The sequence below is a fragment of the Cebus imitator genome, unplaced genomic scaffold (genome assembly GCF_001604975.1).
Source record: "Cebus imitator isolate Cc_AM_T3 unplaced genomic scaffold, Cebus_imitator-1.0 Scaffold193, whole genome shotgun sequence".
NCBI classification, from domain to species: Eukaryota; Metazoa; Chordata; class Mammalia; order Primates; family Cebidae; genus Cebus; species Cebus imitator.
In genome coordinates this window covers 2377581-2392582 of record NW_016107508.1, presented here as the reverse complement: position 1 = coordinate 2392582, position 15002 = coordinate 2377581, and the positions used below count along the sequence as shown (strand labels likewise).

General features: G+C 51.0%; 1 protein-coding gene and 1 long non-coding RNA gene across 3 annotated transcripts in view; one reads left to right on the top strand and one right to left on the bottom strand.

Annotated features, from left to right (window-relative positions):
• Positions 1 to 15002, top strand: part of ITPK1 (inositol-tetrakisphosphate 1-kinase) — a 179998-nt gene that overhangs the window by 50935 nt on the left and 114061 nt on the right. The window lies entirely within an intron of this gene.
• Positions 9895 to 14937, bottom strand: LOC119473919. Its single transcript, XR_005203176.1, has 2 exons — positions 13271 to 14937; positions 9895 to 12982 (listed from the first exon to the last, which is right to left on the bottom strand). It is a non-coding gene; the product is annotated as an uncharacterized LOC119473919 (long non-coding RNA).

Sequence of the window (15002 nt, the reverse complement as noted above, 5' to 3'; positions counted from 1 at the left end):
ATCAAAAAAAAAAAAAAAAAAGAAAATTATTTTCATTCTTGATCATTTACTTAGGATATATAGATAACAAATAGTTATACAAACTTATGTGAAAGCATGATCACCATAGTGTTTTCTATAACAATGATACATGAGGTGAGGGGAAGAGTTATATAAATCAAGGTCTGCTCATAGCAGTTCTCAAATGTGGCCATTAAAAAAAAAATCACATTTTGGAAGACAGCCATGGGGAAATGCTCGTGAGTTGCTTTGAGTACCGTCGACATACTCTGAGTAATTTTCATTTCTATCAGTTTTACTTTGGTTCCTGAGCCTTTTAGGTTTGCTGTTAGAAATGGGAGCTGTCACCGTGTTGCAGTCCTGCATGGCTTCCGAAGGCCGTGGCTCTCAGTTCTAGGGTGGCTCTTTCCCCAGCCTTTGATGCACTGAGCCAACTTGAGCAAATCCTTTAAAAAAAAAAAAATTCCTGCATCCTATGTCAAGACAACAGAGCTCTGCCACGGCAGCTGGGGCTCCCTGTGCTCCAGAGTGCCTAGACGACGTCTTGCAGGCAGGCTTCCAGAACCCAGGCCCTCCTCACTACACCTTGCAGGGTTGAGACTGGATTTCCCTGGTACCTCCCACCTTTGCTTGGCTGTCAAATGTCAAGAATTTGGTGGCCTCAGTGGAGCGTGCCAGGTAAGCATTTTACATAAAAGCAAAGAAAAGAGATGGAATGAAGAACACGGGGGAAATAGGAAGGGATGGAATGGGGGATAGAAAGGGCCAGAAGCAAGAAGATTTGGCTCTCAAAGTAGCCAACTGTTCTGGCATTCTGGGATGAAGGTGTCCATAACATTGGTCCAGGGCCCTGAGGTCAAGACACCTCCTACTCAGAGTGTGATCCCAGGGAGTCTGGGCATAGATGGAGAAACTCAGACATAAACACTGGACTCTTCAGCAGTCGGTGCCCATTTGGCCTAGTGGAGGTCCCAGATTCTGAGGAGGAGGTGTCTTGACCTGGGGGCCCTGGACCATGCTCCATGCCCAGCTGGGTGCAGCACCATCGTAGTCAAAGCCAGGAATGGAGATGCGTTACTTCAGGTTAGTTCCGAAGACCAGGAAGCGTCCCTGAGTCTTTGGGTTGAGTAAGAAGTTGGCATCTCCCTCATCAGCCCCTTTCCCGCTCTCATATTTCTATTTGTGCTTCTAGAGCTGCTAAATATCACCTTGGCAGTGACACCTTCCCTGCTTTCCCAGCAGACACCCCTGCCCCCCTCCACACACACACACTCACCAAGCTGGAGCTGCCTGTTGGTGTGTCTTCCTGAGGCTAGGACTCACTAGTCTCTGAGGAGCACATGGTCTGACCCTGATGTGTGCTGTGTCTACTGGATGAGTGAATTAAGGACTAAGCTGTTGCTCTATACAGGATGTGGCAGGCCTTGAGGGTCTGTGTTTGCTAAAAATAACTCTAGATTATTCTTTTGTTCATTAAATAATATGTTCTTGTTGTGGAAATCTTGGGAAATCGAGATAGGCTTTAAAATGAAAACCCAGAGATAATCACTGAAGAAATTTTTACATAAAATACGGTCTTTGTTCTATATGACGTGCGTTCAGGTTGGGCTTTTCTGTGTCCATAGTTTTGCTGCTTGCATTCGGGGGAATGGCTGAGCATTTGCCTATGCCATTTAAACACCTTGGAAATAGCTGTTAGAGTGACTGCACCAGCTTTGCACCATCCCTATGTCCCAGCATCTAGAACCATTTCTCTGTTCGAGAGTCTCAAATTCTAGGTTATTTCTGGTTTGCTGTTACTAACAGTGCTGCCATGGGTGTCTCTGGGCCTAAATCTTTGGGGATCTAAGTCACATCTCAGCCTGTTTCATTGTGTTGTGGTCTAGAAGTGACTTGATGGAGTTTAGGGCATTGGGATCTTATGGTGTGGTGGTGCCAAATGGCTTGTAGCCTGTTTGCATCTCTTTGCTCTCCCATGGCAGTGCATACAAGGACATACCTCAGGCTAACGATTTGGTTGCTAACATGGTATCTCCCATGCCCGGCTCCATGCAGGAAGTGGGAGGTTGGGGGACCCAGGGATTTACAAGGCAGCATCAGACTGGATGGAGGTGTGGCCACCAGTCTGCTAAACTTCCTTGTGATAGAAAAGGCCAACCTTGATTGAGCACATACTTTTTGTCAGCCTTGGTCGTATTTACATATATTAATTTGTGTGTTCCTTGTAATTTCTTGTTAGGCATTTACTATTGTCATCACCTATTATGAACAAGGAAACTAATACAAAGAAAGATGAAGTAGCTTGCCCAAAGTTGCATGCTTAGTAAGTGGAAGAGCTGGGATAGGAACCCAGGCAGTTGGGTTCTAGAGGCTTATTTATTATTTTAAAAAGTTTCTATTATGGAAAAAGCCACACAGTATACCGGAGTAGAGCTCATGGTCTAATGAATCCATGTGTGTCCTTCCCTTAGCCACTGTGTGTCAGCACATGGCAGTGCTTCATGGAGGCCCTTGCTCCCCACCTGATTCTTTTGAGGTTGATCTCACCTTTCTGTTAGTTCATCGGTAGTGTTTGTGTATGTGTCACGGAAAAGATAAGGACTAACCCTTGTTCTTAATTCCTGGGTGGGCCATTTAGGGGTTGGGGGAGGCCCTGCCAGCTGATGGCCCGGCCTCCTGGGTCTGATTTCCTGCCTCTGGGAGTATCGACCCCCTTTCTCTATTGTGCTATTCCAGCCTTGAATCTTGAGACAAGTTCCTTGCTAAGGACGGCTGCTGGGGCTTCAGCCATGGTGTGAATTTCCATTGCAGGCAACAGGAAGGTGGGAAGGGAATAGGGTACCCCACCTCGAGTCTGAGTCTCAGCAGGTGGCCTACCTAGAAGCCCCATGTCTCACTGCTGCGTACGTTGCCTTGGTCACACCTGGCAGCCAGCAGGCTGAGTGTGGTCTTTTCATAGGGCACGCTGTCACCTTGAACAAACTCTCGATTTTGTTGCCAAAGAAGAAGGGGAAAATGGGGGATAGGTTGGGCTGCAGCTAGCCAGCTGTGTCCAGCACACTTGGGCCCCGGACTTAGAATTGGACAGGTTACTTGCCCCCTCTAAGCCTCAGTTTTCTCATCTGTAAAATGAAAATAATAATGGACCCAGTCTCACAGAGTTCCAGGAGTGAGGTCATGCAGATAAGGAACAGCACAGAACCTGTACCTGGTTTGTTCTCAGAAGCAGCTGTTGATGATTATTTGCTGATGCCACCTCTACCACCATCATTATCATCATCAGCGGCCCATGGAAAATGTGAGTCTGTGTGAGGTGTTGTGTACTTAAATGATGTGATGGGTAGATGAGCCAAAATGAAAGAATCTCTTCTGTTTGATCTATTATCATGAGTAAAAAAGCCAGAAATGCCGGTAGCATAAGTTATGTCTGTTTGGTTTGGTTAAAGCAGGACTGACCAGGGATGATTCTCCAGGTGTGGGTGAGTGAGGCTCAGCTCACCCTCTTTGGTTGGAGCAGAATTGGCTATGGTTAGGGTGCATTTGGGGACTTGAGCTGACTTATGTTTTCCTTCTTTCTGGATCTCCCTAGGTCTAGCCATGATGGGGTGAAGACATCACCCCTGGGGAGTGCCAACCCCCTACCCTAGCCCCATGACCTCCCTCCCGTGCTAGCTCATTGGCAGGGGAGGTCCCAGGGATTCCCTGCACACCCATCATGGCTTTTCCAAAAGCTGTGCAAACTCAGAGTTGTAACTTGGCTCTGTCTTTCTCCTTCCCATTGATCTACCCCCAGCTCAAGAACTCCCCTGAGAAGCACAGTAGCTGCCGTCTTTGCCTTGAGTTCTCTGATGTTCTGCACAAGTGGTGGGCAGAGACAGCTGTTTCAGGGACATGGTTGCCCTGATGTCTAGGAAGAACATGTCTGTTCTTCCACAGGCCTGTTTTCCAGCTTGACTGTCAATCCGAGTCTTTCTCTTTTTGAGTATACCCTATAAGGAGATCCCGGCTTGCTGGTGCCCGGCCCTGCAGCTATGTCCCAGAAACTTGGCGGTGGTGTGGGGTTCACTCAGCACTTCCACAGAGCCGCTTGGGGAAGCTCCCAGGGTTCTGATGGGAATGGGGTACAGAGACCTGACAGGGGGCTTTGATCAGGTATCCTTGGGGAACATTTAGAGCTCCTGGATTCTCTGTAGTAAGGCTACCAACAGCTAGGCTTGATGGCTCGTGCCTGTAATCCCAACACTTTGGGAGGCCAAGGCAGGAGAACTGCTTGAAGCCAGGAGTTCAAGACCAGCTGGGCAACATAGTAAGACCCCTGTCTCTATAAATATTTTAATTTTATTTTTTTAAAGGTTGCCAGCTCTGGTGTCTGGGCAGTAAACACCTAGTAGGATTGCTCCAAAGCTCTGGAATGCCCACGTAAAAATTCCAAAATGCGTTTGGTGTCTGAGTTGGGCTTCTATGAGCAGCCCAGGCAGCAGCAGTGAGAACTCCTGTTTGTGCCTCGCTTACTGGGTGCCAGGGTTAGTGCCCCACTTGCCAGGTGGGAGGACTGAGGCTCATGCTGGTGGGCTTGTCACTGCCTAGCATCTGAGCCATGGAGGTGGAGTTGGATTCCAGGGCTGTGATGGCAAAGCCAGTGCCTCTTCTGCCCTGAAGGCTGCCTGCCTGGTGAGAGTCCAGCAACCCCTCTCTAGTTCTAGCTCCACTCCTCTATAGCTATGCAGCCCCGGGCAGTGGCACAAACTCTCCGAGACCTGTCTACCAGATGGTCACGAGACTGATGATTGAGATGAGGGGAAGGCACGTGAGAAGGCCTTGTAAAACCCAGGCCCTCCTTGGGGAAGCATGGGTAGCCTGAGGTCAGGGACAGCGCTCAGTGTGCTTTGTGGGGCTGTGGGGCTGTGGGGCTTGCTGGTTTTCCTGCTCCTGAGATGACTTGAGGGGTCTTGTGATGCTCATGCCCCTGTCTCACTGGGCAGGAGTTTGGCCTGTGCTGTGTGTCTCTGCCATCTCAAGTGGGTGGGGGACCAGGTGTCCCTGGGCAGGAGGGCATGGGTTTCCTGGCTTGGAAGCAGGCCTTGGCTCACTCCCATCCCTGCCCTGGCAGTATTTTTGCTGCAGACTCTGCCAAGTAGAAATAAGTTATTTACAGTGTTTTGACAGGATCGTCAGTAGCCGGGATGGGCAAGGATGCCTTTGGGACTGAGCTAATGGCCAAGCAGTGGGGCCTAGAGAAGGGTCTGGCATGGGAGAGAGATGAGAGATGGGGGTGGGGTGGGGCACACATTTACTGAACTTCATAAATGGGAGGTCCGGCCCTCCCTTGAGCCAGGGCTTTGGGGCCTGGCAAGGGCAGGACTTGATGAGCTTGTCTGCTGACCGACTCTTCCGCCGGATCGTTCAGGGTCCTCAGTTATTTTGCTGTCTCAGTCCTCAGTGCCTTCCTTTGTCCAGCAGGGACAAGGACCCCTGCCCACCCAGTGTATCTTCTTGGGGAGAAGAGGAAATGCCTTGGTATATGATAGGCCAGGCTCTGGCCTTGACCGTGAGCCAGGCAGCCCCTCACACTGGGCAGCCATTGACCTGTTTTACGACTTCCAGTAGCATAGAACTACTGCGGGCTCAGGGCCTCCTGCTAGTGCCTGTCCTCCGTCCTGCATGATTTTCTGTCCCTCCAGAAGTGGGTTTGAAAGTGCCTTTCTGGAAGGCCTGGAGAGCCTCCTGTGTAGCTTGTGGGAGCACAATGTGTTTCTCCCTAGCCCAAGGATAACCAGCACACTAAAATGTGAATAAAATCTGACTTTATTCATGTCCTTTGAACATAAAAATGGCACACATATTGATGCATTAAAAAAACCTTTTTTTAGAATTAAAATTGTTTTTTTAGAGATGAGGTTTCACTCTGTCACTCAGGCTGGAGTGCAGTGGTACGATCATAGCTCTCTGCAGCTTTAAACTTCTGGGCTCAAATAATCCTCCCACCTCAGCCTTCAGAGTAGCTGGGACCACAGGTGTGCACTGTGTGCACCACCATGCCCAGCTTTGATGCAGTTTTTTTTTTTTTTTTTAAAAAGACGAAGTCATGCTCTGGCACCTAGGCTGGAGTGCAATGGTGTGATCTTGGTCCACGGCAACCTCAGCCTCCTGGATTCAAGCAATTTCCCTGTCTCAGACTCCTGAGTAGCTGGGATTACAGGCGTGCACCACCATGCCTGGCTAAGTTTTATATTTTTAGTAGAGACGGTGTTTCATCATGTTGGCCAGGGTGTTCTTGAACTCCTGACCTCAAGTGATCTGCCTGCCTCAGCCTCTAAAGGTGCTGGGATTATAGGCATGAGCCACCGCGCCCAGCCTTGATGTAGTTTTAAACAGTTGTGATTCTGTTGTAATCTGTCTCCACAAACACACTTAGCATTCTCCTAGCGCTTTCCTCTTTGTTAAATGTCTACTTAGGCTTGTTTTTAAATGACTACATAATATTATCTGATTGTAACTGAAGTTCTTTGATTCCCTTGGTTGATGCTGGCCATGGTTCTGGTCTGTCACCTTTGTAAATAGTATAGTGATAAGCATCCAGTTTTGATATTGTTGGGGCAAGCCTGTGATTATTTCTTTGGGTTACAGAAGTAAGTTGTGTATTTTGATTTTGAAGTCTGTAAAAGGAATATATACTTCTTGGTGAAATAAACAAACCCATACATTTTAGGGAATTAGAGAAAGGGAAGGTCTTGTGGGAGTTCATGCTTCCAGATTTGAATGCTGTGTTTTTACCTGTGCACCAGGCATGCACACAGCATCCGTTTTTCTCTCCTGTGCCCTCCCTTCCCTCCTTTCTCTCGTGCTCCAGACCCCCTCTCTCTGCCTATGGGGCTTGGGGCTGTGGCCTAGCTGCAGCTGTGCCCGTGGACATTCCTCACTATGAATGTTTCTCACCCAGGGAAAGGGGCAAGGAGTGGTGGGCTCCTGAGAAGGTGGGTGGTCCCTGGGTGGCCCCTGGTCCTGCTTCTTCCCAGCACTGCAGGTGCTTCAGCCTCCTTGCTTGGAAACGGGGTTGCCATAGCACCAGCCTTTGAGGTTAAGAAGGGTAATTGAGATAGAATGTTAAAGTACTTATCACACAGCCAGGCCCCAGATCTGCATTGAGTAATCTGCAGCAAGTGGTGGAGGCTTAGGAGTCATTTGGGGAAGTGCAGTCTGGAAAGTTCGTTTCTGAAGAGTATCAAACACCAACTTGCATGTTAAGTTGTCTTTTGGGGTGATCCCTCCAGTGGTTCCCTAGTGGTATGGAGCCAATCCGGATTGGGAGTGGAGTTTTTGGTGTGGGTTACTGTTCCAGTGAACCCTGGCTACCTGACCTTGAACCCAAATCCTTGTCATTGTGGAGTCTGTGTCCCGCTCTGTCTTGGACATTTTCACTTTTATCTTCCTAGTTCTCAGAATAGCTCTGTGAGATGGGAGTATTTATTATTCTCCCCATTTTATAGATGAGGAAACTGAGGCTCAGATCTGTCACTTGCTTCTGTGACATTTCTAGAATCATGGAGCTCCAAGCGCCAATCACTGAGGGTCTTTGAACTCAGGTCTCCTGTTGCCCGTGGCCTAGGGTCTTTCTACTCCAACCTTTCCAAGCCCCGCCCCTGCCTCAGTGCTAACCAGACCTATCTGGTTCCTCATAAAAACCTCCCATAGCCTTCCTGAATTTTCCAAGGCTACCATGCAATCAGCCCCCCTGTACCTTCCAAGCATGGTCCTTTTATAGCAGAGCAGGGTTCCCTCCATTCCTGAGCTTGTTTCACTGTCCCCATGCTGATGCTCGCCTTTTCCAGACTGTGTCCCCTCAGCCTGGCCTCTCTCCTGGTGAGGCTCCATGTGTGGCCTGGTGGTCCTGCTCTCGTCTCTCTGGCTCAGGTTTGCTCCCCATCTTCTGATCCTGTGTGTGTGGTGACCCAGAGCTTGTCCCTCTTTCATATCAGCCAGGGAGGTGGCAGGAAGCAGAGCTCACCCTTGATGGTTCAAAGAAGAGCCTTTAAAGCAGGGAATGTTTTTCGAGCTATGGGCAGAGTTTACGGAGCAGTGGGGCTGGTGAGGCACCCAGAGCCTGGCAGCAGAGAGGAGCTGTTCCTGCTCCTTGGGCCACAGGTAAAGTGAAGAAAGTGTCACAGAAGCTCTGTGATGGCAGTCGTAGCAAGCTGCAGCCACTGTCCAGGGCATGTCTCTGAAGCAGGGAGAGACAGGTGACTAAATACCCCACCCCTCTCTCCTCCTGCCCTCTGGTCTCCTGCCAGTGTCCCCCATTGGCCAAGTGCAGCTGGAAGCCCTGGATGTTGAGTGCTGCGTTCTGTGGCGGTCAGCCTCCCAGGCTCAGAGCTAGGTAGAGTGGATGGGGGTGAGCAGGGAGTGATCAGCCCCCTCCACCCCTGCCTCGTGACCCTGTGGACCTCAAGGCAGAGCAGCAGTGTGTCCTGTGGCCTCTGTGAGAGGGGACCCAATTCTTCTGTCCCTACCCAGAGTCCGGCATGGCCACGACCTTTCTGGCCCTCTCAGATGCCCCTGTGGCCGTTGTCCCATGAGCTCATTTTCCATCATCTGGAAATTTACGACTGATCCTTTGAGGGAGCTGATGAGCTTGCTGGCGCAGGGCCCTACAGGGGCTTGGCCCTTTGTTCCTTCTGTTGCTGGGTGTTCCCCCAGGCCCCAGTGGCAGGTCCCCTGCTGCCCCCTGGGGACTCTGAGATTACCAAGTCTTTGACCTTCTCTGTATCAGTAGCTCAGGGAGACAGGCAACTGTGGGGCCGCCTGGGAAGACCAGAGGCAGGGAGCTGGGGAGGGCTCCCGCTGAGCTGATGGGTTTCTCCCACCTGTCAGTAGGTAGCCCCCTGAGAGACAGCATATGGTGACCCTGGAATCATGGGTCATGATCGTTTTTCTCTCCATCAAGGTGCCTGGTGCCACCAACCATGGCGAGAATGACCAGGAGGGTGCCTGGTAGGTGAGCTCTGAGTCGTGTGGCCCCCATGGGAGAGCATGAAGCCATGGCTGCCTGTGCTGCAGCCCCAGGCCAGCGCCACAGGAGACTGGGTTCCTCACTGGACCTGCCCCTCATCCCTGCCTCTGCTTCTCATTCCTGCATAGCCATGACTTGGCCCTGCTCCCTTCTCTGACAGCTGATGGGATCTTGTGGGTCCTATTTCACTCTCACCTTCTGCAAATCCCCGATTTCTTCGGAAAACAGGGCTAGAAAATCTCCCAGGTGTACTTGCACGTCTTTCTGCTTTCTTAGCCTTTCATCTTGAAGTCAGCCTGGTGAGGTTGCCCTGTTCATACTGCAGAAGCTGAGATCTGAGGTCTCCCGCCTCCTGGGCAGCGAGTGAGTGTGAGTGAGCAAGTGTGAGTGAATGTGTGCGTGAGGGTGTGTGTGTGAGAATTTGTCGATCTGCCTGAAGCAAGCTCTTTGTGTGCTATTTCAGCAGGACAGATTTACAGATAACCCAGTCAGCTCTCCATGTCGGACGTCACCTAGGTGCAGTGTTTCTGTGTGTAGCAAATGCACATGTAGCTCCCTGTAAATGCATAGTGGATTTGGAGTCTGGGTGATGGGTTTGCATGCTGCCTCTGACTTTGACCAGTCTTGTGACCTTGGGGAGTCCCTGCACTCTGAGCAAGTCACCTGTGAGGCTCATAATCCTGAGAGTGTTACTCACCCTTGGCCTGCAGTCTCTGGGTGTGTTTGGGAGCACCCAGAGGGTGAGCTGGGTGCTTTCTAAGCTGTGAAAGTGCTCTGTGATGTGAGCAGATACGAGTTGTGCTCTCCCCACAGCACCCAGTTTTGGAGGCTCAGGAAGCATTCCCAGCAGGGCCTGTTTTTAGTCTTGAAACATCATGCTTGAAAAATGCTCGCATGCGGTTTATTTAACTTTAAGTGGGGCAAATTCTGAAATGGGTTGTTTATTGTCCAAGTTGAATTTTTAATTTCTCATAAATTCCCCACAAATTGCTGTAGTACATCTTTATTTGTTGAATCTGTCAGAGTTGTTTATGGCACTGAAGCCTGGGCTCCCCCTGTTTGTGGGTTGTTGCCATGGCAACACCAGGGTCTGAGGCTCTGGAGGAGAGGTGCTGCTCCGAGGTGGTGTGGAAGGTTCTGGAATGGGCTGGCTGTGTAAAGTAGAGCTGTGGCTGATGCACCGAGAGCCGGCCTTGAGTGGGCTGAGCTGCTTAAGGCTCTGGTTCCTCTTCCGCATCACTGCACCCCTCTTGGTCCCTCTTCCCTTGAGGGGGTACACTGCTGAGGTCTCCTAATTCTGCTTCCCTAACTAAGCCCTTGCTGCTCCCAGTGTGGTCTGGGAACCAGTGACAACTGCACTGATGGGGTACCCATGAGAAATGCAGACTTCTGAGCCCCCAGGCCTGCGGAGTCAGTCTGCAGTTCACCAAGGTTGCAGGCGCCTTCTCCGCATGGGTAAGCTGCGGAAGCCTGCACATGCCACATGCCCTTGGGTGACCCCAGAGGCCTTGGCCTGGCGGTTCTCGGTCTCTGCCACTATCGTCCCCTGTGGTCTTTCTGACTCCTTTCCCCATAGTTCCCTCTGCTTGGCCAGGGGTGGGCTTTGCCTCTCAACCCTGCTGCGCCCAGGCCACTCTCCTGCTTTGCACATGCTAGTCCCTACTCACACCATGACCCCAGCCTTCTCTATTTGGGGAACCCTGGGCATCTTGGAAGAGGCAACTCTTGAGACACTTCCTCTGTGAAGCCCTCCCTCCTTTCCCCAGATTGGGTGGGGTTCAGCTTCACTGGAGCTCTCCTGTGACCTAAACACCTCACCTGCCCCAGCCTCATCAGGCTGCCTGATTTGCCTTCCTAGCTGTGAGCTCACTGAGTGTCCCAGCTGCTCCTTCTGTCTGCTAGGTGCTCAGACCCCAGCCAGTGCTCAGGAAGGTCTGGAGTCATTGCTACTCCAGTTGGCCGGCTTCACAGGGCTGAAACTTGAGGCTGAACTTCTCCTAAGAGCCTGTACGCTCTGTCCCAGGGAATGGCAAGAACTGCTGGGGACCTTTAGTTTCTACCTGAGGCCTGACTGGCGGTGGGGGCTAGGACTGGATGAGGATTGGGTCCTTGGACTTTGGGAAGGCGCTGTGGGAGGGAGATATGGGAGGAGACAGCTGAGAGGAGTCCCGAGCTCATGCACAGGTGAATGCAAAAGTTCGGGTGCCTGTGTATGCCCTTGAGAATCTGCTCGGGGCTAGGCAGTGCCAAGGCTCAGGGGAGTCCCAGTGAACAAACCCCAAATCCCTGCCTTCATGATGTGCTTAGAGACTGAAAACGGAAATAAGTGTGGGTAGTGAGTGAGGTGGGGGAGAGGAACAGGGAGAAAAATGAAGCATAGTAGGGGGCTGGGGGTTAATGGATCTGGAAACATGGCTTGGTTAAAGCTGAGGGTATGCTGACCCTTTGGCCCTGCAAATCCTCCCCAGCAGATTCCCAAGAGAAAGGAGGGCTGTGTCCACCAAAAGGCACATGTAGAATGAATGTTTCCAGCAGCAGTGTTGTTCCTCTCTCCAAAGAGGAGAGAGCATGCATGCCCACTGGCATAGAATGGGTACATGAACCGTGTTATCATCTGGTCATGGAGTTGTATTAAATACAGCGATGAGAATGAACCATGGATGAGTCCCATAAGCGTGAAACTCGGCCAAAGATGCCAGACGCAGAGGCAGATTTAATTTATGATTCAATTTATGTGAAGATCTTGACCAGGACAAGCTGCTCTCTGGAGACAGGAGGCAGGCTAGCAATCACCTTTGGGGACAGGGTGCCGGGTGGGAACGTGAGGAGCCTGCTGATGTCCTGCAAGTGTCCTCTCCTCAGCCTTCTTCTTGTCAGTTCGTGAATATTAAAGTTGTTCATTTACAACATGTGCTTGCTTTCTACAAAAGGCTTATAAAAGAAATAAACAAAAGGGGAAAAAAGCCACGAGAGGCAGAGAGAGTGCTGTTTTCTGTAATATATGCTCTTAGATTCTCTAGAACATTGGTTCTCAAGCCACCGTGCATATCAGGACATAGATGCCCCTCCTCCTGAAGCTCCCCTTGCTGGGAGTGATACAGGCTCCAAGGATGGGCCACCTGCTGAGAAGCCAGTAGCCCCAGCGGCATCTTTCTTGCTCTTCACTGGACTGGAGCCCCTCTGTAATTAAGGGGGTATGTGTTCTGCACCCCCAGCCCTGGCCCAGCGTCTAGTTAGAATAGACAGTGAACATTTACAGATTGAAGGTTTTTTGTTCTCTCTCTGTGTGTGTGTGTGTGTGTGTGCGTGCGCGTATTTTTGTCCCAGTGGTTTCAGCTTGTCTTTGGGAATATAGGGTCTGTTTCTGGTCATGGAGATCCAGGGTTCTCTCCTGTGCTTTAAGTCTAACCTCCAAGCCAGACAGGTGGTATTGGCAGGAGACAAGACCATCCGTTGTCTGGATGCTGTTTTCCATGCAGCAGATGTGGGCTCCAGTCTCTGTCAATCAGTTTATTAAAACCTGCATTTATTACTTGTTTGCCCTGTGCCAGGCGCTGGGCTGTGTCTCAGTCAGCCCCACAGTACCCTGTTTACAGATGAGGTTGAAGCAGCTACACATGGATGAGTGGCTCAGTTCACTCGCTAGAAGAGGGGACCCTGCCACTAAGTGGGGTGAGTCCCAGGCCAGCACTTGACCCACTGACGGGGTGGAGGGGATGTGGGGAAGGAAGGCGTTCAGTGCGTGTTGGATGCAGGAGGGGCTGGGTGCGCTCCGAGGAAGTGCTTCTAAGCCCTTGCTCTCTGCTTTCTTCCCCCACCCCTCTCTCCTTACTTCAGCCCTCAGTCTGACTTCCCTCCATCTAGAATCTTCCTAGATGACTCCACAACCAGGTGGTTTTACCTGCTGTTTCTGAGGCCTGGCTTTCCTCTCTGCCTCCCAAGCATCAGCCCAGAGACCACTGGATTCACAGTCACCTGGGAGATTGATTTTTAATAGACTATGCTTTAGAGCAGTTTTGAGTTCACTGCAAACATGAGAGGAAGGCACAGAGATTTCCCATGCCTGCCCTGCCCTGACGCACACACAGCCCCCCTTACTGTCAGCATCCCACACTAGCCTGGCACATTTGCTACAGTCAGTGAACCTCCCAGGATGCCTCAGGGTCACCCGAAGTCCCCAGTGTGCATAGGGCTCACCCTTGGTGTTGCACATTCTGCGGGTTTGGACAAATGCATAGTGACTTGCACCTACCATGACTTTACCATGCAGAGCAGTCTCACAGCCACAGGAATCTTCTGCACCTCCTGTTCTTTTCAAAGAGCTTCTAAAAGGAAGTGCTGATGAGGTGGCATCAGTGACATCCAGATCTCTGGGGTAGCTCCAGAGCATTGGCTGTCATGAGGCCCCCAGCTGGTTCTGACGACAGGCAGATGGGAGAGGAGCAGGTGGGGAACACTGGATTGAAGTCATGGTTCTCAAACTTGAGCGTGCACTAGAATCCCCCAGGGAGCACGTCTTCAAACAAACGGCTGGCCCCATTCCCAGGGTCTCTGAACCTGTAGGTCTGAGGGGGCTGAGAGTCCACATCTGTAACAAGTATCTACGTGATGTTGACCCTGCTGGCGAGCCCCTCTGTCTGAGAACCACTGGTTTTAAACAGTGGCGACGAAAGGTGTGGTTGGGCCAGATGTGCCTGCTCAGAAAGCCACCAGAGTGCTTTCCAAGTCTTTGGGGCATCTGCGAGATGGTGCCCGGTCCCTTTCCCAGTTCTGAGTCAGGGACTGAACCCTGGGATGGGAGATGTAGGGCCATTTCCTGTATCATCAGCCGCTTGGGGACCTGATTTTGGATGGAGAGTGGCGGTGTGGGCAGGTATTATATTGAATGTAAAGTGGGCCAGAAGGCCGGTGAGGCATGGGGCCGAACTTCCTGCCCACTGAGTCACTCTCAGGCAGTCTCTGACCCCACTGAAGTGTCCTTTGATCTCCCCCCTCAACCCTACGGGGGGTTCCTTTGCCCTTCACAGCAGGACAAACGAGACCCCCAGGGTAACAACAACCCAGACCAGGCCTCCCTGGGAGTGGGTCGGAGTGTCAGCCAGGGCCTGGCATCGAGACTTAGATGTTGTATAGAGCCTGGGATTATGGGATTCTTGTGGGAGAAGCAGGCTGTTCTTCAGACAACAGGCTGCCCTAGATGCCTGGCGTCTGTTGTAATAAAAGACCTTTAGTAGAAACTAAGTCTGCTGCATCTGGCCTCCTAGGAGCCCAGCAATAAAATCAGTGTAAATAGAGCTAACATTTGGGAGTAGTTTATAAAGCACTTGAAAAAAATCCCTCCTATAAACCCCAAAGACAGTCCTATAAGCTGTAGGGACGATTAATTATCCTACCTTTTGGATATGGGAACTGAAGTTCAGAAAGGTTAAATAACTTGCCCAAGGTCACAGATCTTTTAAGTGGCAGAGCTGGGGTTTGGCCTGGCAGCTCTGCCACCCAAGTCCCTGTGCTTTCTGCTGTCTTATTCCCCTTCCTCCATGTGGCCCCTCCAGGCAGGGACAAAGGCTCTCCCCTGGTGCAAGTTCTAACTACAAAAAAAGGGTGAAGATGTTGGTGCTCCCAGAGTGGAATGTGCTGGAATTTCTCACAACAGAGTTGTTCTTGAAATACATGGCTATCCTTGGCATTTCTTAGCCAAAAACTGCAGAGGTGAGTACCCCATAGCCGTAACCTCGGCAAGGGTTAGGGAGTGCGTTATCTTTCCAGTGGAGGGACTTCCACTACATCTGCTGTCTTCCATTTCCCACGCTGAGACATTTGGAGGCACAGGGTGGTTTCCAGTCTGATTGAATTAGCTTTCAGGCTTGGCTATGAGGCAGCTCTAGGGGTTCCTTGAAGGGATACCTACTTTTCGAAGGGGATGAGTTGCTTACCACTCCCTTCATCTGAACAGCTTGCTTGTTTCCTCCTTCCCCTCCCCTCCCCTCCCCTCCCC